At 44.3% G+C, this 23,465-nt stretch overlaps 1 protein-coding gene, 1 non-coding gene and 1 pseudogene across 2 annotated transcripts in view; 1 reads left to right on the top strand and 2 right to left on the bottom strand.

Moving 5' to 3' along the window:
- Nucleotides 1–23,465, top strand: part of LOC138242769 (zinc finger protein 271-like) — a 735,173-nt pseudogene that overhangs the window by 622,599 nt on the left and 89,109 nt on the right.
- LOC138242767 (zinc finger protein 17-like) overlaps nucleotides 1–23,465 on the bottom strand; it is a 165,887-nt gene that overhangs the window by 107,926 nt on the left and 34,496 nt on the right. The window lies entirely within an intron of this gene.
- Nucleotides 4,725–4,797, bottom strand: trnaf-gaa (transfer RNA phenylalanine (anticodon GAA)). The gene has a single exon. It is a non-coding gene; the product is annotated as a tRNA-Phe (tRNA).

A 23,465-nucleotide genomic window follows, 5' to 3' on the forward strand; every position in this document is an offset into this window, starting at 1 on the left:
ACTTTTTTTATCTGCCTAGCCATCCACTCATGTACAGCTCTGCTGGTAGTTTTCCTGACCAGAAACACTTTCTCCTGTTCTGTGGCATTTGGCAGGTACTGCAGGGTATACCTGAGGTCTTGAATATAACTCTCGATGCTAGAGATATAGAAGAACAGGGGACGTCTGACATTACATGTTACAGGTGCGGACTAACAACGCACAAAGCAGATGAATGCGGAGCGCAAACAGCAAAATGTCTACACTGTAAGAAAACAGGACATCATGCATGAGTGTGTAGAAAGAAAGACGGTTCCCATCAGGAAAATAAATTTAATACAAATGTAGTGTGCTCTCTGAAGGCACCAGTTCTGTCGGGTTTGGGCATTTACTGGGACAATTATTAATTGTAGCAGTAAATCACAAAATTGATTCTTTTCATGGCTTGATCGTGGTCAAACCTGTCGCTGGTAGAGAGAGTGCTTAATAGCGACTCGAATTCAGACCTTTTAGCAACCATCGTTAAACTTAAAGAATATTACTTTTAAGTACGAAATCACAGTTTTACCACAGAAAACCACAAGATCAAGTATGCAATCAACCCGGTAGATCGCAAAAGATCACAAAACAATCAAGCAGTGCTTAAAGAGCAAGGGGAACTTTTTTTCCTTTCGACTTTCAGCACACTGTATTGTCGTGTATGAAACCCGCGGTGTTTTATATTGAATTATTACGCTTGGTTGACTCATTTCAGTCTTGCCACGCCCACCCAGGGACGCCAAATATGTAATTTTGCCATATTAAATGTAGTGTGCTCTCTGAAGGCACCAGTTCTGTAGGGTTTGGGCATTTACTGGGACAATTATTAATTGTAGCAGTAAATCACAAAATTGATTCTTTTGATGGCTTTAGAACCCAACCATGCGACATAACTCAAACAACGCACACACACAGGTACTAATATACGAGGATACATTTATTAATACATAGAATATGCATATAGACTTAACAGCTCTTATCGAGAGGGTTATCAGAATACAAAAGGTATATATTCAGTCAGTTACAAAGTGTTACACATATCAAGAGGACATACGTTCAGTATATCATTCATTAAGACCGTTTCGTAATCGAACTTGGTTACAACTTCTACATTAGATACTCAAAACAAGTACATAACTCTTAAGAATTAAATTGATATCAACTGGTTGGGATAACAATTGAATTCTCGAGCTGTAATGCATTGAAGTTGAATACTCATCCAATCTCTGGGGATTCAGATCTCCTGCGGGCACAAAGAAACAGTTGCAGGCTGTTGCTTTCCAATCCGCGCTCTCTGGCTTGGTGCCAGGCTGTGCTGTGCGGCTTGCAACGGTGCGCTGCTGATGCTCCCTGACCAGCTAGTTAGTGTTGGCTTTAACTAGCAAAGTTTGCGCACAGGAGAAAAGATGACTGTGGGTCCCAGCAAGTCAGGAAGAGGACCGGTTCGTTCCTGATGAAGAGCTAGTTCTGAATAGTGATTCAGCTGTCCACAGTTCTGACCTGTTCATGAGGCCTGCTGCTGGTGCTAACCTCGGGTGGATCCTCTGGTTACTCTCTGGCAACCTCCAGTCTAGACTCTTAGAACAAAGGAAAGTTCTGGCACTCGGACACACTGGCCGTTCCGTGGTTGTCCGGGCTGAGTCTCAAGATGGTCAGGAGGCGCGCTGCGAGAATGTCCTGCCCTTGGGAGCCTTCTGCTCCTGGGCCGTCCTGCCATGGAATTCTCCTTTGAATTCCCTTTAGAATTGTCCACAATTCTTCCACTGAATCTTACTGAATCTCTCAGGCTCTCTGTGTTGCCTGTTTTTACCTGGAGGAACCTTAGCTCATTGATTGGCTGAAAGTTCCATGGGCATCAGGGTCCCACGTGAGATATAAGTCACTTACTCCTGACACTTAGGAATGCAGTCCAGATGTCCAACTGGCACTCCCTAGACAGATAGGCACCAATGGATGACCATTGATCATGATAGCCAGGCTTAGCTAAGTGCATCCCCCTTTGGGAGCTGTCCTAGGAAACCTTATCAAAGGAACCTTAAATCAGCCTGCATGAATATTTTCTCTGTGGCTGCACCACAGAGATGAACAGAGAAATGGGGCCTCATTTGGGAAAGCGCAGAACACTTAATTCTTTCATATTAATAAGCCTCGCCGCTACACACCATACACATTTATACACACAATCAGACACATACATGCACAAATACAAACTAGCACACATTCACAGACACACACATACTGTAGACACTACACTCAGAGATACACACCCACACACTGATACGCACACATTTACAGAATCACACATAGACAGTACACATACTCACAGACACAAACTCACACAATGACGGACACCACATACACTCTTACCTACAGTTACACTATAACAAACACTAACAAAAATACCACTAATATTACAACAGTAACACTATCACTATGACTAACACTATCATTATTACTAACAATAACACAAAATTACTACTACACTACTAATACTAATAATAACAGTAATGCTATCACTAAAACTAACATGACTACTAGTGTAAATAGTCTAACAGTAAATCTATAATAAGCACTAATATTACATGAATACTAGTGTTGTAACAGAAGAAATAAGGTTCTTGATCCCGAGACGAAGTAAAACAGATGAGTTTATTGCATGCAAGGAACAATAAAGCCGAAGTCTTGTTTCCCGCAAGAAACAACAAAACCGAAGTATTGTTCAACGTACTGGTACAAACTTTTGGGTTATATAGTGTTTTCTTCTCCGTTTCTGACGTCACTTGGTCTGATGGTAAAGAGGGGGGTTCATGGTATTTGGCCAGTTTATGATGTTCTAGACAAATGGTCAGTTTAAGATTACACCCAGGGGGGTTCCTAGCTTGCATCTGCAATCCTTATCAGTTAACCCCCTTTCCTGCCATAAACCCCAGCTTGTGACTTAGAAGTCTAAACCCCCTACAGAAAGGATTAAATTCAAACCCCCGTCTTCACATCTTTCTTCACTAGCATTAAAACTATCAGTAGCGCTATCATCATTAATACTCACATGAACACTAGCATTAATATTAAAACTACCAGTTGTACTCTCACTAATACTAACAGGAAGACACTAGCATTAGTATTAGTAGCTGTCCGTGACGTCACACCGCTCTTTGTGACGAAGGCGAGACGCCTAGCCGGGAACAGTGACGTGGCGTGTGTCGCAGTGGTTAGAGCCGAATCTGGGCTAAAAGGGAGGGGGCTTAGCCCTCTTACATTTGCTAGTTCAAAGTTGTTAATATTAAAACCTGTTTTTACCTGGAGGAACACCTGAAGAAGGCTCCACGGCCGAAACGTTGTGTTCTCTTTCTTCTTTTTTTCAGCATGGAATAAACCTATTACTTGTTCCTTTGCAGCCTACGCATGCTGACGCAGCTACCCACCTGAACTACAATAACTTAATATTAAAACTACCAGTTGTACTCTCATTAATACTAACAGGAAGACACTAGCATTAGTATTAGTAGCTGTCCGTGACGTCACACCGCTCTTTGTGACGAAGGCGAGACGCCTAGCCGGGAACAGTGACATGGCGTGTGTCGCCGTGGTTACCATACTTATGATTTGTAAACAAATGGAAAATGCATTTCAACTGTTACTTAAACAAATTTTTCAACTTGGAATTCTCTAGCTCTAGGATTAAATTCCTAAATAATAATTTGAATAACCATTCTTTAATTTCGGATTGAACATTATTAACACTAAACGTACTATGGTACTGTAATTGATCGATTCAGGCGGTATTGACCGTTTTCTAGATATTTAAAACAGGGTCAAGAACGGGAAAAGAATCAGTACTCACCAATCGGTAAAAGTTAATGGTTAATTCTACGGTTCTTCAGTTGAATTAATAGGTTGTCGATAGATAAGTGATCAATAACTCCCGCGGTCTCGCTCGCTAATCCCGGCGCTCTGGCTAGTGTGTCTGACGTCACAGTGCTCTTTCTAAAATATATAACAAGAGAGGTGATTCATAACAGCTGGAGAAGGTGTAATATTTGTGTGCGTCAGCAGTGAAACTGCATGTTGATTGATGGAGGGCTGAGCGGGGAATAACGGTTGCTCAGGGTCACAGGTCATAGTGAATTTTGGAGCTAACTGGTTCGGAGTTACGGGTGAAATAAAGAGTTTGTTCGATTGTCACATCTTCGTCCTGGGTTCTTAATTTTTACACTATACGTGTAGGAGAAACAAGACAGTGTGTGTGTGTGCCCAGGTAATTCTGGGAGACAGATCGAATCTGGGCTAAAAGGGAGGGGGCTTAGCCCTCTTACATTTGCTAGTTCAAAGTTGTACAACCCATTTGTATCTGCTAGGCCCTGGTGAATTGCTGCGTACTGCTGAAATAACCTCTCGGCTCCTTGGTTGTCATTTCGTCAAACGTGCGTTTGGTACAAGAGTGCACGAAGGCACCGGAAATACATTGGGAACAAATAACCGGTCGCTCAAGACCTCTGTGTAGTACAGGAGCGTACAAAACTAGGCTGTTTCCACCCGGTCTCGAACCGGGGACCTTTCACGTGTGAAGCAAACGTGATAGCCGCTACACTACGGAAACCTGCAGGGACTGCTGCTGGTGTCTCGCTTCCGTTTCGGGCTGAGAAAGGGACGCGTCACTTTAGGCAGGGGGCGCTGGAGAGAGGAACAAAGGGCGCGATGAAACAAAATGCCAAAACCCGGGATCGAACCAGGGACCTTTAGATCTTCAGTCTAACGCTCTCCCAAATGAGCTATTTCGGCGGTGCCTACAGCCACCTGCTCCAGCCTTCCTGTGTTGCGGCATGAGCGCACCAAGAGTAGCGGGAGAGTGTTGCAGGAACGTCACACAGAAGGAAAGCCACCCAGGTGCGCCCTCTGAGCTCTGTCCAGCGCATCTTCCTCGCATGGACTCCTGCCTGCGACGGGCAGGAAACAATTAGCAAGAACAGAACGACACCCCATGGGTGTCTCATGACCGCACCTTAGGTTGTGACACGTGCAGGTGTGAGGGGTTGCCGGGCTACTTTGGAGCAGAGCTTGGGCGGAGGGGGGGCGGGAAAGCAGACAAAGAGGTGACCCCTCAAGGTCTGCACGATCACAGCTCTCCGCCGCCCCAGGCTTCCGCTCGATAAGCTACTGGACACACCCGCCCCTCCTCACACAGACCGTGGAAAAGCCCCCGAGTGGGAGGGCTCTCTCTTCCTCCCAGGAGCTCTTGGACACGACGCACAGACAGGGCGCGGAGAGCTGCCGCCTGCAAACACGGCTCCAGGCAGGACTCCACTCCGCAGGAGCCGCAGAGCAGGGGAGATGGGGGCAGCTTAGCTCCTGTGCAGAGACCTGAGCTGTTGTTGCTGCGGACGCTGTCTTTTCTGCACTCGGGGTAGGAGTGAATGTTGAATTGCCCTTAGAAATGAAGCAGAGCACTTCAACGGCACGGGTGTGTGTGTGTGCGTGCGCCCTGGTGATTCTGGGAGACAGATCGAACCTGGGCTAAAAGAGAGGGGGCTTAGCCCTCTTCCATTTGCTAGTTCAAAGTTGTACAACCCATTTGTATCTGCTAGGCGGCGCAGTCGTCGTCCACAAAGAAGACTTTGAAAAGCGTCAAAGGCAAGTCATTCCGAGTTGGTCGTTTGTGTTTTCCGTTCAGACGCGAAATGCTGAAATGATCTCTCGTCTCCTCGGTTGTCATTTCTGCTCCGTAAAGGAATCACAGCACGCGTCGCCTTCCAGCACGCTGCGTCGGGACACGATGCCGGGGGTCGGAGGTCAGAGCACGTGATGTCTTCCTCATTAGTATAGTGGCAAGTATCCCCGTCTATCACGCGGGAGACCGGGGTTCGATTCCCTGACAAGGAGTATAATTTCTTTCACTTCCTTAGAGAAAGGACTGCCTTTCACTTCTCTGTTTTCTTTCACAGCGTCGTGCACCTTTTCATTGCTCTCGCTTTCAGAGCCTCCGCACGGCACACGACTCGACTTCAGGAAGCACATTGAAGTGAAAGCAGGAAGCGCTGCGACATGCACTGTGCAGATCCCGCCACACTAAGAGGTGAGTGGGTCTGTTCGATGCACAAAGAGCGCTTTGATAAGCATCAAAGGCAAGTCATTCCGAGTTGGTTGTTTGTGTTTTCCGTTCAGACGCGAAATGCTGAAATGATCTCTCGGCTCCTCGGTTGTCATTTCTGCTCTGTAAAGGAATCACAGCACGCGTCGGCTTCCAGCACGGTTGGTCGGGACACGATGCCGGGGGTCGGAGAGAGCGATGTCTTCCTCGTTAGTATAGGACCTGTCACCTGTCCCCAGCTGTCACGCGGGAGACCGGGGTACATCAGGACGCGCATTGAAGTGAAAGCAGGATGCGCTGCGACATGCACTGTGCAGATCCCGCCACACTAAGAGGTGAGTGGGTCTGTTCGATCACGGCGCTAGGCAAATCCCCTATCCCCTTTTGTGCCTGGCGACAAAAGAGGTCTGTTTCCACCCGGGGACCTTGCGCGCTTGTGAGGCAAACGTGATGACCACTTCACTACGGAAACGGTGGTAAGACGTGCCCAGTGGCCCAGCGCTGAGCTTCGCCAATGAGATTCAGCTGCTTCCAGTGCCTTTATTGGAGTGCGCTGATGGACCGTGCTCTCTCTCCAGAGACCAGCACGCCTGTCATGGACGGAGCAGGAAAGGCGGCGCCACATTCTACAGCCCTCTCCACGCAATGGACGAAATCGGGCTACTGAAGTGGAGGAAATCACCCCTCCAGAAAGTGCAAATATCATCTTGGAGAGTATAAATCCTATTGCCGAAGGTCAGCCCTGTCTACCAGAGTAACCCTCCCACCTCACACGCGAGAAGTTTCGGCTGGAAACAAGCGCCCCCTCTTCTTGCACGTTTTGCAAGTTCGAGTGGTTTTAATGCGGCTCCTTCGTACACGGTGCTGATCTTTTGGAAAGCAGGAGGCAAAACCGACACGTTCCCATACCAGGAGTCGAACCCGGGCCGCCTGGGTGAAAACCAGGAATCCTAACCGCGAGACCATATGGGAGCACACAACCCAGTTGTTCCGGGCATCATGCAAGCAAACTACATAAATATGAGAAAACACGCAAGAGAGTTGTCACTCAGTGTTGAAGGGTCGATGTATACTGGGGCTCAGTTGAAATGCAACGTCAGGACTTTTCCGAATTATGTCACACGAAGAGAGCACAGCCTTTTCCGCCGTGCCACGTGTGTATCGGTAACTCGCTGTGATCGTATAGTACTTTGCGTTGTGGCCGCAACAACCCCCGTTCGAATCCGGGTCATGGCAGAATAGGGGCGTCTGCTTTTACTACTTGCACAAATGAAGGCAAAAAAAAGCCAATCGATGTGAACGAACGGAGCTTTACAGAGGAGTACTGCCTGACTGGATCGTTAATGAACGACAGAGGCCACTCCGACCTCTTCTCGGTTTTCTTCAATGACTTACTAAGGATCTTCTTCACATTCGCCCATGCAGGGGCAGCCAGTTACACCAAAGCAAACACAGGAAAGTGCAATTCAAGCAGAGACCAGGAGGGACTTGTTTACACCGAGAGTGGTCGGAGAATGGAACAATGCGCCCAGCCCTGTTGCTGGAGCCGATTCTTGATGAGATCTTGGGCTCACTAAGAGGCCCCCGCTGGATGTTAATCTTTGTTTTTCTTGCAGGTCCTGCGCTGCTTTTGAGCCGACAGAGCTCGTCCTGGTCTGTCGGCACAGCCCAATTGCAAATGATCGGCTCCACGTACAGAAGGACTGTGCATTTGGTACAAGAGTGCATGAAGGCACCGGAAATACATTGGGAACAAATGACCGGTTGCTCAATAACTCTGTGAAGTACAGGAGCGTGCAAAGCGAGGCTGTTCCCGCCCGGTCTCGAACCAGGGACCTTTCGCGTGTGAGGCAAACTTGATAAGCGCTGCACTACGGAAACGGTGAGAAAAGGGGCCCACCAGCAGGGAGTATTCAAGCTTATTGCATTACTGCTCCCAACCAGTTGATATCAATTTAATTCCTAAGGGTTATGTACTTGTTTTGAGTTTCTAATGTAGAAGTTGTAAACAAGTTCAATTACGAAACGGTCTAAATGAATGATATACCGAACTTATGTCCTCTTGATATGTGTAATTCTTTGTAACTGAATGAATTTATATCTTTTGTATTCTGATAACCCTTACGATAAGATCTGTTAGGTTTACATGCATATTCTATATTTTAATAAACGTATCCTCGTGTATTAGTACCTGTGTGTGCGTTGTTTGAGTTATGTCGCATGGTTGGATTCTAAGACCATTAAAAGAATCAATTCTGTGATTTACTGCCACAAATAATAATTGTCCCAGTAAGTGCCCAAACCCCTACAGAACTGGTGCCTCGTGTGAGCACACTACAACAGTGTGTGATTCCCTGCCCCAGCCAGAGGAACAGACAATGAGACTGTCTCTCAATAATAATAATAATAATAATAATAATAATAATAATAATAATAATAATAATAATAATATAGTGTGTGATCTCCTGTCCCAGCCTGGGAAACAGTGAGTCAGCCTCTCAATAATTATAATACTGTGTCATCTCCTGTCCCAGCCTGAGGAACAGTGAGCTTGTCTCTCAATAATAATAATAATAGAGTGTGATCTCCTGTCCCAGCGTGAGGAACAGTGAGCCTGTCTCTCAATAATAATAATACAGTTTGTGATCTCCTGTCCCAGCCTGAGGAACAGACAGTGAGACTGTCTCTCAATAATAATAATAATAATAATAATAATAATAATAATAATAATAATACAGTCTGTGACATCCTGTCCCAGCCTGAGGAAGAGAGGCTGAGCCTGCCTCTCAATATTAATAATACAGTGTGTGATCTCCTTTCTTAGCCTGAGGAACAGATAGTGATCCTGTCTCTCAATAATAATAATCCAGTGTGGGATGTCCCGCCCCAGCCTGAGGAACAGACATTGAGCCTGTCTCTCAATAATAATAATACAGTGTGTGATTTCCTGTCCCAGCCTGGGGAACAGTGAGTCAGACTCTCAATAATTATAATACAGTGTGTGATCTCCTGTCCCAGCCTGAAGGAATAGAAAGTGAACCTGTCTCTCAATAATAATAATAATAATAATAATAATAATAATAATAATAATAATAATAATAATACAGTGTGTGACCTCCTGTCCCAGCCTGAGGAACAGTGAGTTTGTGTCTCAATAATAATAATATAGTGTGATCTCCTGTCCCAGCCTGAGGAACAGTGAGCCTGTCTCTCAATAATAAATGTACAGTGTGTGATCTCCTGTCCAAGCCTGAGGAACAGACAGTGAGCCTGTCTCTCAATAACAATAATAATAATACAGTCTGTGACCTGCTGTCCCAGCCTGAGGAAGAGACACAGAGCCTGCCTCTCAATAATAATAATACAGTGTGTGATCTCCTTTCTTAGCCTGAGGAACAGACAGTGATCCTGTCTCTCAATAATAATTATCCAGTGTGTGATTTCCTGTCCCAGCCTGGGGAATAGTGAGCCAGACACTCAATAATAATAATACAGTGTGTGATCTCCTGTCCCAGCCTGAAGGAATAGAAAGTGAACCTGTCTCTCAATAATAATAATAATAATAATAATAATAATAATAATAATAATAATAATAATAATAATAATAATAATAATACAGTGTGTGACCTCCTATCCCAGCATGAGGAAGAGACAGTGAGCCTCTCTCTCAATAATAATAATACAGTGTGTGATTTCCTGTCCCAGCCTGAGGAACAATGAGCCAGACACTCAATAATAATAATAATACAGTGTGATCTCCTGTCCCAGCCTGAGGAACAATGAGCCAGACACTCAATAATAATAATAATACAGTGTGATCTACTGTCCCAGCCTGAGGAATAGACAGTGAGCCTGTATCTCAATAATAATAATACAGTGCGTGATCTCCTGTACTAGCCTGAGGAACACACAGCAAGCCTGTCTCTCAATAATAGTAATACAGTGTGTGACCTCCTGTCCCAGCTTGGGGAACAGTGAGCCAGACTCTCAATAATAATAATACAGTGTGATCTACTGTCCCAGCCTGAGGAACAGTGAGTTTATCTGCTAATAATAATAATACAGTGTGATCTCCTGTTCCAGCCTGAGGAACAGTGAGGTTGTCTCTTGTCATGGAAATATAACTATCAAGGAAGCCACAAGAGAGAGTTCTCACCTGAGTAAGGTCTTTATTTCAATATTGCAAGATTGGGAGCCCTGCTGCCACTTCGCACAGTGCAACCAGAGACTCAATTTGTTACAAGCAGTACAGGGTTTTTATAAGATGTTGCGCTGTAAAAAAGCTCAGTGCTTTGTCCCTTCAAAACTTCCCCTTTCCCTAAGACAAAACAGATTACATCATAGAGCGAGAGAAGAAGCACTAGATTTGTTATTCAAAGCTAATCAGTTACTTTCAGCTAATTCTAACGACCCAGACAGCATATATTGTTTATAAAAAGAAGCCACAAGCATAAAAGCATAGAAGCATAAAAAGAAGAGGAGCATAACGCATCTGAAGGTCATAAATGATATTAATTTAGGACATAAACATTACTGTATGTACATAAACTGTACTGTGTATGGCTAGTCTTGATAGTTTAAAGAAAAAATACACACCAGTCTTCCATTTCTCCCTAAACATTTTAAGCATGAAAGTTTTATGAAACGGTACCCAAATATGTGATTGCTGTATAGAATGAATTTTAATTTTTAAAAATTATTTAACACGAAAATTAAGCTGTTTACATCTTCCGCCTGAGAGGACATTAGCTAGCCAATATAATAAAGAAATAAATGATTATTTTGTTTATTTCTTTTGAACATTTATTTGAACATTTCCATCGATTGTACAAGCACTTGGAAACTGTCCAATCCCTAGTTCATCAAGCATTTACCGGTCTGGCGCCGGTCTGTGTCTTCTAGGATATAATGCCAGCGAACTCTTGTTTTTATGTCCACTATAACTACGCTGGGCAAACGTTCCGAGGTCAAATTCTTCCAGCACGGGGGTACCTTTAAAGCGGAGACGACGGCACCGAAATTTTTTGGCGCGCCTTCTCTTTAAAGCCCTGGCCAAATATGAAGACAGTAAGTACAGTTATAATTCAAACGGAATTAAAAACTACACATCCCAATTACCATGGTGGTGCTTGTGATCATTGCGTTTAACCAACGAAACAGGGCAAAAAATCAGTCACATGAATTTGGGGCAGAGTTTCGAAAGCTTAACCTATCAGCAACAAAGCGAAATTTACACGATAGGCTACCTCAAACTGTCAGTTACACGACTGTGTATGTCGCTTAAGCCACTCCTATTTGGCATTTTAGTTATGGAGGCGAGAAGACGCCCCCCCCTCTCTCTGGGTGTCTGATTTGCCGCCATCTTTAACTGTTCGGTGTCCGAATCGGAGTAGCTACGCGTACGAAATAAAGTTAATCCCAACTACAAAACATATATTTTTGTGGTAAGAGGGCGCAAAACATCAGTTTTTACTGCTATTAATTACTGTACGATTTATAGTTGAAATCTGAGCCTAGATATAAAGTTAAAATCTCGACAAAGCAATGTAGGAAATACAGAGAAAATAAATCCTTTCTGACATCTAAAATCAGTTTAGATCAAGGTCTCTAAAACGAACAAGAAAAAGAGGATTTTCGGAGGGCAATTACGCTGTGTTTATATAGAATAACTGATTTATGAGCAATCTAATTTCTTGTTCGTTTAAAACAGTGAAATGTCAGCTGCAAAAGATCGCACCAGAAACAGCACTCTCTCTGCCTGTCAAAGACGTTCAGGAAAGGCTGAATGAAGTCATGTCAAGTACAATAATTCGGTGATCAATAATAACAGTTGTAGGACAGTATATAAGGAGGATAAGGATTTTGAAGTTGACTCGAAATCTGATAGGTAACCAGTGCAAGGACTTGAAAACAGGTATAATGCATCCCTGATAGGATTCTTGCTGTCATATTCTGAACATATTGAAGATTGCTCAGTGTGGATTTAATTTCCCCAGTGAACAGGATGTGCATTTATTAATTCTAGAAAAAAAGCCTTTCTTGATTTCTCTAGTTCTTAGTTTCTCTAGTTCCCTTTAAAATAAACTATTATTCCACAATGCAGAGTATTACATGGCCAGTAATAACACATGATATTTGTGATTTAAAGAAATTAACACCAGCAGCTTTTGGAGATTTAAGTGTTGGCTGAGTTATTGCAGGATAAAAGACTAGAGATGTTGGCAAGAAGAAGATAATTTGGGGAAAGCTGAGGAATACACTTATAACAAGAACACTTCCTAATGGGGTTAGGCATACTTTTGATGAAGATGATGAAGTTAACAGACTATATGTTTACATAGATACTGAAATAAGGATTGTATTTTAGATTATGTGTAGTTGCTGGCATTGAACTGTGTTGGATGCACATGAATTGAAGGAATGGGCAAACATAGCTGATGCGGATCCACAGAGCCAGCATATTAAGATGTTTATAATTAGAGGCAATTTGTTTAAATAACTAGGTATGGATACTGATGTGCAAGAGAGGTGGAAAGGCTGTTTCCTTAAGCCAGCACTATAAGATATTTTATTCTCAGTGAGATGCTGCCATTTCATGGTGGGTTTCTAACACTGTGTATAGTTCCATTCACACAGTGCTTTTACTTCCATCCATTTCTAATCTCTTTATCCAGTACAGAGGATTTGGAGCCTATTCCAGTAAGCAACAGACACAAGGCAGAATACACCCTGGACATAGCGCAGGTCCATCACAGGACAGACAGACACAAACACACACACACCAGGGCCAGTTTTCCCATAAACCAATTAACTTACCAGTATGTTTTGGAGTGCGAGAGGGAGTCATATCACACATATGGAGAAAAACCATGTAACCCAGAGAGAACATGTAAACCCCACACACACAGGAATACATTTTATTATTCATAAACAGTTAACATTGTTAGCAAAATATTTTGAATTATATTTAACCCTATTTTTTCTTTAGTTTTGTATTTAACTTATTATATGATAGTCAGACTTAATGTATATTTGAACAATGAAAATATATTTTTACAAGATGCGGGGGAAAGTGCAACAGCTTATTACAGTGCTAAATTTAATATTATTGATTGCTAATAGTTTATGCTAACACCTAACTTTCTTAATTAGATGTATTTAATTAACAGTGAACTAAGTGTAACATACTATTCAGAAATACAATCGAAAATAGTTTTGTGGTGTTTGTATGGATGAAACATTTCTAAAATGTATAACGTAACAAAATTAAAGACGATTAAAATCTGTAATCTTTCCACTTGTAATGTCATTAGACAGAACAACACATTTCTGGTTTGTTTTAATTAGCTAGTATTAGTTAGTAGTTAGTAGTTTTAATTTAATTAGTATTGCAATTCGCACTGATTCCCTTGCGAAGATATGGACTTAAGAATATCGTGCCTGATCAAAAAATGGCATTAAGCACTTAAAATTAATATGGTTAATAATAGTAAACTGTAACATGCTGTAACAAGATTGGTTAAACTGCGAAGAAAATGCTTTCAGAGAAAATGTTTCAGGTGTGAAGAACATAGATCTCCAATGCAATTTCAACAAAACCTGTTCCCACACACCCTGCCCCCACTACCATTAGAATATACACAAAGCACTGAAATCTTTCGAGCTAATGATCAGGTGACCCGAGAGAGAGGGAAACACCAAGGGGTGCGGAACCAGGGAACTATTTACATGGAAAACGGGCGATCTCCCCAGACTGTCCGCCCGTTTCACTGTTACCTGGATACCTCTTTATTTAGAACTCACTAACACTGATTTTTAGTTTAGAAGGATTCAAGTAGGGTTTTAGATGAAAGGCAGCGACCTTAATCAAGCCCAAATCATAATTGAACCCATTCAGAGCCTACATTACATTTTAGCGTTTCATTCTGAGCAGAAGACCCTCACACCTGAAGAAGGCTTGCATTTTCTCTCTTCTCTTTTAAGCATGTGTACAATGTGTAATACAATTACAATGTGTAATTACAATGCTGTAATACAATTTGAATCGTATGAGGGTGGGGGGGGAGGGGGAGGTGTCTTTCGCTGGAAATCTCGCCTGCTTCTACTTTACGAGTACAACCCCCTCTCTGCCGGAGTGCTGGCTGTGATGAATTAAACCGGTTTCACAGGTTTCAATCACAGACCATGTGACATGGGAGTCAGGAAACTAACACACGGCGCCACCGGATTTGATAACGCTATAAAAACGCTATAAAATAATGTGACTAGGCACAGAACAAGTTTACAGCACAGTACAATAATAAATGCTGACCATGACTTTAGAAGCACAAATTGCCTTACACTCAATTTAAACACAAGCTGTCTTTAGCCCTCTAAGCTGGTTCATACAGAAAGGTAGAGATCCAGGCTCAGAACACACAGCTTCATTAGCGAATACATATGCAGGACAACTAGAGAAGACGTTTTACAGAGGATGGATTTTTAGAAACATCCCATCAGTGACATCACTGAAGTCAACTCCTAGGTACTGTAACTGTCATGTGGATAGTTTCACAAGAATCAGACGAAGGTTTAAGCATCGCTTGTTCTAGATAAAACTGCAAAAAAAAAAACAACAACCCATAATGTACTTCTTTGCGGCTCTGTTTGCCCAAATCATATATTCACAACGTGAAATCTAGAAAATAATATTACGTAACCAAAATCCACAATATGGAAACAGAACCTGTGTAATTGTTGATAGATGATGTACTCGTAACATTTTTACAAGACGAACTACAACATTTAAAAAATGACTTGTATGTACTTGATATCTCTAATCAATCCACGGGTCCCAGCACAAAACGAAACTAAAACGCATACCGTTTCGCGCTTCTTATTAGTTGCTCAAAAGTAATTTGACCGTATGAAATGCATAATATAAACCTAGAAACATATACGTGAGCAGTATTTATGCACTGTAGTATCGGTGTTAAGACATACCTCTCAAATACTGTAAATCAAGTTAAAAATATCTCAAGACCGATTCTGGTCATAATGAAACCATATTTCGTGTATGTTTTCTTTAAAGTACCGAGACCAGCCATATACTGTATGTTTATGTTCCAAAATTAATATCGTTTATGGCCTTCACACGCGTTGCAGTATGCTCCTATTCTTTTTATGCTCAGCTACTAAGATTTCCCTTCAGTGGTAAAATTAGATATGAATATTCAATACTTAAACGGGCACAGTTAAGACATTAAATATACATACTGTATACAGTACAGTTTTCATACGGTAATATGTTTATGTTCCTAAATCAATCTGTTTTATGAGCATGTGAAAGGCATGGTGAATCGATTCTCAAAAATTACTGTACTTTGCATGATTGGAAACAAATGCGTGATTGCGAAATGCTGTGGTGTTACTTTTACAAAGACGGTCAATGAAAAAAAGAATGTTGACCAGGGCAATACTTTGAGTTTACACTTACAGCTTGTCCAAGGTCATTCATTATTAATACTATTAGTAATATCTTCGTTAAAGACTTTGATGGCCACAGTTTAAACATGAGAGGTTGAGCTTTATTAGCTCCACCTTGCTGAAATTCTGGATACTATTATTTTGCTTGTCATATTATAGGAGAATTTACAGTAACTAGCGGTATTTACCAGTAACTCGCGATATTTACCGGTAACTTGCGGTAGACTGCATACAGCGTACCGGAAAATAATGCGGTATCGCCCACGCATTTTGAATGGCTGCATCTGTATGTCCCCCAGCTCTGAGCCCATTGGGCCTGCTGGTGTGACCAGAGCTGCAGCGTCGCCATGCTGGTGGGGGTCAGTTCGGCTTTTCTGTTGGAATGAACAGGGGGGTTACATGATGGTGCTGTCTGTGGTCTGGCTGTCCTGCTGGTCTGGATGAGGGGTGTGTAGTGTGGTGCAGGTACTTGTCCCATCCTGCTCTTGGTCCAGGTTGGAGGGTTGCACCGATTCTGAGTCTTGTTAGCTGGTATGGATGGGTTTGGGGGTGTTGATACCAGAGTGGTCCGGGGGGAGTGCAGGTGTCTCGGGGGCATTCTTGTTTTTCTGTGAGTTCAGGTTGATTCTGTTGGTTTTGCCACGAATCTCCCTCATGCAGGCAAGCGCTCCCGCATTCCTACGAGCTCTCCCCGTACCAAACATGCATGTGTCAATCAGTCCTCAGCTTAAACCCTCATCTGCCCCCCGGTCATTGCTCACGATTGAGATTCTCTCCCGGAGCTTACGTACTAACTACACCTTTGCCTTACTACGACTTCTCCCCTGGACCTCGACCCCGCTTTTCCGACTACCGCTTTAGCCACTCGATTTTGTACCTTCGCCTGTTTTACGCTTTCTCGGATCCTGACCCCAGCCTGTCTCTTCGTTTACGCCTCTGCCTTCTGAATCCACACCGACGCAACTTCTACGCCTTCCCGGACTCCGACCCCTGCCAGTCCCTCGACTACACTTTCGCCTGTCGATTCTGTGCCTACGCCTGTGCTACATGTGGAAGACCGAGTCAAAAGGTCAGGACAGTGACTATGCGTGGGAAAGGTTTTCTGTTCGCACCTAAGACCCCTGTCTTAGGTGCAGACTAAAGCCTGTGATTCCTCACACCCATTCAACCAGAGAAAATTGAAACAGATTGTAGGATGCCAAATGGCACCCCCCTGTCCTGTTTGTTTGACTTCTGACACTGCCCCTTTCCCTGTATGTTCCTTTGATATGTTAAAGTATTGCCTACTTTTAATGTATAAAAAAGGAAAGTATAACTTCAGTCCAGTGAGCATGTCTTGAGTGCTAGGGGAAACCCTTTCTCTGTGATAATCTCCCCTTCAGCTGATTGTATTAAAGATCTGTTGACAATCTCCCAACCTGAGTGAAGACTGAGTTTTCTTCAACATACGCCTTCCCGGACTCGGACCCCTGCCTGTTTACTCCGACTATGCCTGTGTCTCGTGCCAACCCTACCAAGGGCACCACATTGGATCCCTATCCTCAGCAGTCAGCCCCTGCGTGACAGGTTCTGAGTGTCTTGGTTACATCCGTTTGTGTGTATAGATGAAAAAGCTATTGAAGAGCACCCCGACACCCCCCACCCATCTCGGTGGAAGATGCCATGTTCAAAAAATCCTAAAAAGATAATTCAAGTTTCACACAACAAAGCATGACTGTGAAAGGTCAGGAGGCCTGCCTAATGGTGGTACTGGCCCCACTAGCACCTCTTCCAGCAGCAACCTTAGTTTTTCCCAGGAGGTCTCCCATCCAGGTACTGACCAGGCTCACACCTGCTTCAGTACTAAAGGCTGCTGATTATGGCCAGCAGCCATATCACCCTGCAACTCACAACTGGCAACCCACTGAAGCTAAGCAGGTGTGAGCCTGGTCAGTACCTGGATGGTAGACCTCCTGGGAAAAACTAAGGTTCCTGCGGGAAGAGGTGCTAGTGGGGCCAGCAGGGGGTGCTCACCCTGCGGTCCATGTGGGTCCTAATGCCCCCAGTATAGTGATGGGGACACTATACTGTAAACAGGCGCCTTCCTTCGAATGAGATGTAAAACTGAGGTCCTGACTCTCGGTGGTCATTACAAATCCCATGGCGTTTCTTGAAAAGAGTAGGGGTGTAACCCTGGCGTCCTGGCCAAATTTCCCCATTGGCCCTTACCAATCATGGCCTCCTAATAATCCCCCTCTTTGAATTGGTTACATTTCTCTTCTCTCCTCCTCACTGATAGTGGTGAGTGTTCTGGTGCACTATGGCTGCCGTCGCATCATCCAGGTGGATGCTGCACATTGGTGGTGGTGGAGGGGAGTCCCCATTACCTGTAAAGCGCTTTGAGTGGAGTGTTCAGAAAAGTGCTATATAAGTGTAAGCAATTATTATTATTATTATTATTAATGAGCACAACACTTGATTACAGTAAAAAAATCATTATAAAATAAAGAAATGTTCCACAACTCAAAGCAAGGTTGTATTAGGTTAGGGGGTCTGACTGGTGTGTAAAACATATGGTTTCAGCAGTGTGGCTGTTGTATTTGAATTGCTATTGTAGCGGCAATGCTTGTTAATAAGACAGAATTAAGCGTTGGTATGCTGTCCTAAAGGAGGCCCCATCTCACCCTCCATCTCTGTGGTGCAGCCACAGAGAAAGTATTCATGCAGGCTGATTTAAGATGTTTTCTTTTGATAAGGAACAAGCTCCCAGACGGGGATGCACTTAGCTAAGCCTGGCTATCATGATCAATGGTCATCCATTGGCGCCTATCTGTCTAGGGAGTGCCGAATGGACATCTGGACTGCATTCCTAAGTGTCAAATGTAAGTGAATTATATCTCATCTTGACCAACCAATCAGGGACTGGCAGGGCGTGGTAATACCATGTGGGTCTCCAATGCCCGCCAAACTCTCAACCAATCAGCACACATCTGGGTCTTGGTCAAAAAGGGAGCGCAAGCTCAGATCGGGGCTCTCCTTGGCCATTTTCAAGCATCCTCAGAGACAATCACGTGACAACTGGTGTTGTCTGCAAAAGGACTTGGACTTTGTTCTAAGCGCGAGGCCGAGGATCCCGTACGTACTCAGAATTCTACCGACGTGAATGCTCCGCTTGATCAACGGCAGCCTACAGTTGGACCCTCGTCGACAACCTGAATAGCTTATTCAGAAGCAGCGCTGGACCAGGAACAAACCAGCTTCTTCCCGGGCAAAAGAGTGACTTGTGAGGACTCGCAGTCACACTCTGTGCATAGAGACTTTCTACTAGCCAGCCGGACTCCTGGTAGATCCCCTCGGAGCAACGACTGCCCTGCGTGCCACAGTCAGATTCCTCCGCCCGTCCTACTCCGAGCTGCACCTTGACTGGTTGGCCAGTAGCCAGAGAACGCCGACACAACGCCCATTGGACAACTGCTGCAACAGAGGCTGCAACAGAGCCTGTCAGCTGGTTTGGTGTTCGTGCCGGGAGATTCCAAATCCATACACAGTGGATAAGTAAACCCCATGTTCTACATTGCATCTCGAGAATTCAATTGTACCTCCACACAAGTTGTTATCAATATAATTCATGAGTAATGTATTTACTTCCGAGTTTAGAGTAACAGTGGGTAATAACACTGGTTAGCGATTTGGTAACCGAACGATATATATTGACATATATTCTCTGTGGACACAACGTTCACAACGCGAGAAATACTGTTCAATACGGCTTCGTGCGAATAACCCGTATATGACCATAGGAAGCAGAACAGCGCAGTCTCCAATTACCCAGACTGTAAGCACAGAAATAAAGCTTTGTTTGATTTCTGAAACCCTTCCTTTACGCCCTGTTTTCATTCAGGTAAGGGTCAACTATATTGACAATACTACTGACAGCAGGAAGATTAAAATATTCTTTACTCAGCAGCTTATTAAAAACAGCTCCCATGATGTTCAAACCGATTAGTGTAGTGCGTGTGTATATGTATTTCACAAACAAGGAAAACACCAAAAACATACATACATATCTATCTATCTCTTCAGGTGGGTAGCTGCGTCAGCATGCGTAGGCTGCAAAGGAACAAGTAATAGGTTTATTCCATGCTGAAAAAAAGAAGAAAGAGAACACAACGTTTCGGCCGTGGAGCCTTCTTCACACACCTGAAGAAGGCTCCACGGCCGAAACGTTGTGTTCTCTTTCTTCTTTTTTTCAGCATGGAATAAACCTATTACTTGTTCCTTTGCTATCTATCTCTTCTACTCCTGTTTCCTTTAAAACAAAAAACCACGCCACGCCAATCTGTGCACGATCAAGGCGTAGCTAATCTCAGGACCCCGGGCGCAATTAAGGCCCACACCAATCCTGGATTATACGTGCATTTAATGTACCACTCAGCTCCAGAACCCCTGGCGCAATTAAGGCCCACACCGATCCTGAGCCACAGAACTCTGGGCGCAATTAAGGCCCAAACCAGTTCTGACCTTCAGAACTCCGGGCGCAATTAAGGCCAACACCAGCCCTGAACTACGTGCATTTAATGCACCACTTGCTCTAGAACCCCGGGCGCAATTAAGGCCCACACCGATCCTGAGCCTCAGAACTCCGGGCGCAATTAAGGCCCACACCAGTCCTGAATTACGTGCATTTAATGCACCACTCAGCTCCAGAACCCCGGGCGCAATTAAGGCCCACACCGATCATGAGCCACAGAACTCTGGGCGCAATTAAGGCCCAAACCAGTTCTGACCTTCAGAACTCCGGGCGCAATTAAGGCCCACACCAGTCCTGAACTTCACGGTAAGGGTCCAAAACCCATTCAAAAACTCCACGCGCAATTAAGGCATACACCAGCTTCGAACGCCTGTACACAATACCGCGGAACCCCTGCCAGACCAAATTCTGGGCTTACAGCAAACAACCCATTACATACACCGGTGTCTTCCCCCGGGCCAGAGAAATTCAGAAACTCACGTTTACTCCGTCATCTCGGGCGATTCTCGCAGGGAGCAGAGACTTCCCTTTTTTTTTTAAAAAGAGGAGTCCTTACCTCTTAGTAATGTGAGCGCTGACCGTCTCTCCTGCCGATGGGAAGTTCTGCCCCTTCTGGAGCATCCGCCGACTACGCCAAATTTGTTGTAACAGAAGAAATAAGGTTCTTGATCCCGAGATGAAGTAAAACAGATGAGTTTATTGCATGCAAGAAACAATAAAGCTGAAGTCTTGTTTCCCGCAAGAAACAACAAAACCGAAGTATTGTTCGCCGTACTGTTACAAACTTTTGGGTTATATAGTGTTTTCTTCTCCGTTTCTGACGTCACTCGGTCTGATGGTTAAGAGGGAGGTTCATGGTATTTGGCCAGTTTACGATGTTCTGGACAAATGGTCAGTTTAAGATTACACCCAGGGGGGTTCCTAGCTTGCATCTGCAATCCTTATCAGTTAACCCCCTTTCCTGCCATAAACCCCAGCTTGTGACTTGGAAGTCTAAACCCCCTACAGAAAGGATTAAATTCAAACCCCCGTCTTCACATCTTTCTTCAACAGCTATCTGTTCCAAGACCAGGCTTTCTAACCACCTTCTATTCCTTTACAGATGTCGTCATCATAATATCAAGGATTTCGCCTTAAATTTAATACCTTTTCTTTTGACTCTGATACCACCCAGAGTAACACTCAGAGACTTCTAAAACAATTTTCTAGGAAACTAATGCTCTCTACCATTTTCTCCCTCAAAAAACAGATTATCCTTTCCGACAACAACATCAAAGAGGCTAAGGAATTTCTACGGCTGACAGCTCCACATCATCTTCCCTTCATAACTAACCTCATTAGATCTCTCAACTCTAAAATCTACCAGTTTCTCACTACAGAGAAGGACAAAAAACTCAGTCATCTTCTACAGAAGAAAACCATCAACACCCCGAACACCCTCACCAACCCTAACCTTGTTGTCACCATACCTTCTGACCTTTCCCTTTCACAGGATAAGCGATCCCTCCTCAGCAAAGGGCTCAGTTTTGTACCAGTTCCCCCAGACCAATGTCGACCTTAACCACTTTTACCGCAGGATCCGTCTCAGAGCACATTTTGCCGACAATTCCTCTTCACAGGCAGCTGATAACAACCCGGTTATTGATGTCATTAACAACATTAATCCCAAACAGAGCTGTTGGACTCCCTCCTCTGGCCGTTTTCCACCAGTTGATTATTTCATCAACCAATGCACTAATCAAGCTCCCAAGGCACTCCCTATACCCAGTAAACATAGGTCTAACCTCACCCAAGGAGAAAATCAGGCGCTCCAGTCTCTCCGCAACAGGGATGATATCGTCATCAAACCAGCGGACAAAGGAGGTGCTGTTGTGGTGTGGCGTAAGGATCTATATGTCTTTGAAGCCTCTAGACAACTAACTGACACTTCTGCCTACCTCCCTCTCCAACAGGACCCTACCACTGACTACCAAAAGGAAGTGGTATCCACCATTTCCCTTCTTATCAGCAGTAACGAGCTCCCCCAGGAGGCGAACCGGCTCATTATGGAACATCCACAGGTATCTCAATTTTACCTCCTCCCCAAAATCCACAAACCGGACACCCCTGGACGCCCAATCGTATCAGCATGTAACTGTTCAACTATTTACATCTCAGCCTTTCTCGACAGCCTCATGAGACCGCTGGTTGAAGATCTTCCCTCATACATCAAAGACACCAACCACGCGCTCCAACTTTTCAATGATTTCCAATTTCAGGATACCGAATGCCACATTTTTACCATGGACATCACATCTCTGTACACCGTCATTCCCCATAATGACGGCCTTACAGCCCTCAAGCACACGCTGGACAAACGCACAGTGCTTGATCCACCCACCCACACCCTGGTACGCCTTGCAGAATTGGTCCTCACACTGAACGCATTCTCTTTCAATAATCTTTATTACCAACAGGTCAGTGGAGTTGCCATGGGCACCAGAATGGGACCCAGCTATGCCAACATTTTTGTCGGCTGGGTAGAAGAATGCTTCTTCGCTTCCTGCACTGGCTATGTCCCTGACCTCTACAAACGATATATTGATGACTGCGTCGGTGCCGCCACATGCTCCAACGAACAGCTTGAATTCTTCCTGCACCATTTTACCAACTTCCACCCGTCCCTCAAATATACGGTTAACATATCTTCCACCACTCTTCCGTTTCTAGACATCCACTTGTCTATCAACTACCCCCGACTGTCCACTTCAGTTTATTACAAACCCACGGATTCACACAGCTACCTCCTGTACAGCTCATTTCACCCCAACCACACTAAAAACTCTCTTCCTTTTTCACAGTTCCTTAGGTTACGACGATTATGCAGCGACGACATCGAACCAAGCCCTCGAAATGTACTCATTTTTCATCAACAGATGATACCCCAGCAGTGTGATTGACAGGGCCCTTCCCCGAGCCAAAAACACCCCCCGGACCATCAACCCGATCAGGAACTCCCGCCGTAACAACCGCATTCCTTTGGTGCTTCCTTACCACCCTAACACACTTCCTAACCTCAGGACCATTAACCAGAACTTTTCCATCCTACAGGATGATCCCTCCATTGGGGCCCTCTTTTCTGATCGCCCTATCATCTCATATCGCCGACCACCTAATCTGCGTAACCTCCTTGTTCACAGCTCCCTTGACCGCCCTCAACAACCATCCACACCAGGCACTTTCCCTTGCAACAGAGCTCGCTGTATCACCTGCAAGTACACAGCTACCACCACACTCATTCAAGGCCCCTCAGGACAATTCCGGATCACCCAGACAGCATCTTGTACCTCCAGCAACCTTTTTTACTGTATCTCTTGCAGTAAATGCCCAGCCATCTACATTGGAGAA

The sequence above is a fragment of the Lepisosteus oculatus genome, chromosome 14 (genome assembly GCF_040954835.1).
Source record: "Lepisosteus oculatus isolate fLepOcu1 chromosome 14, fLepOcu1.hap2, whole genome shotgun sequence".
NCBI classification, from domain to species: Eukaryota; Metazoa; Chordata; class Actinopteri; order Semionotiformes; family Lepisosteidae; genus Lepisosteus; species Lepisosteus oculatus.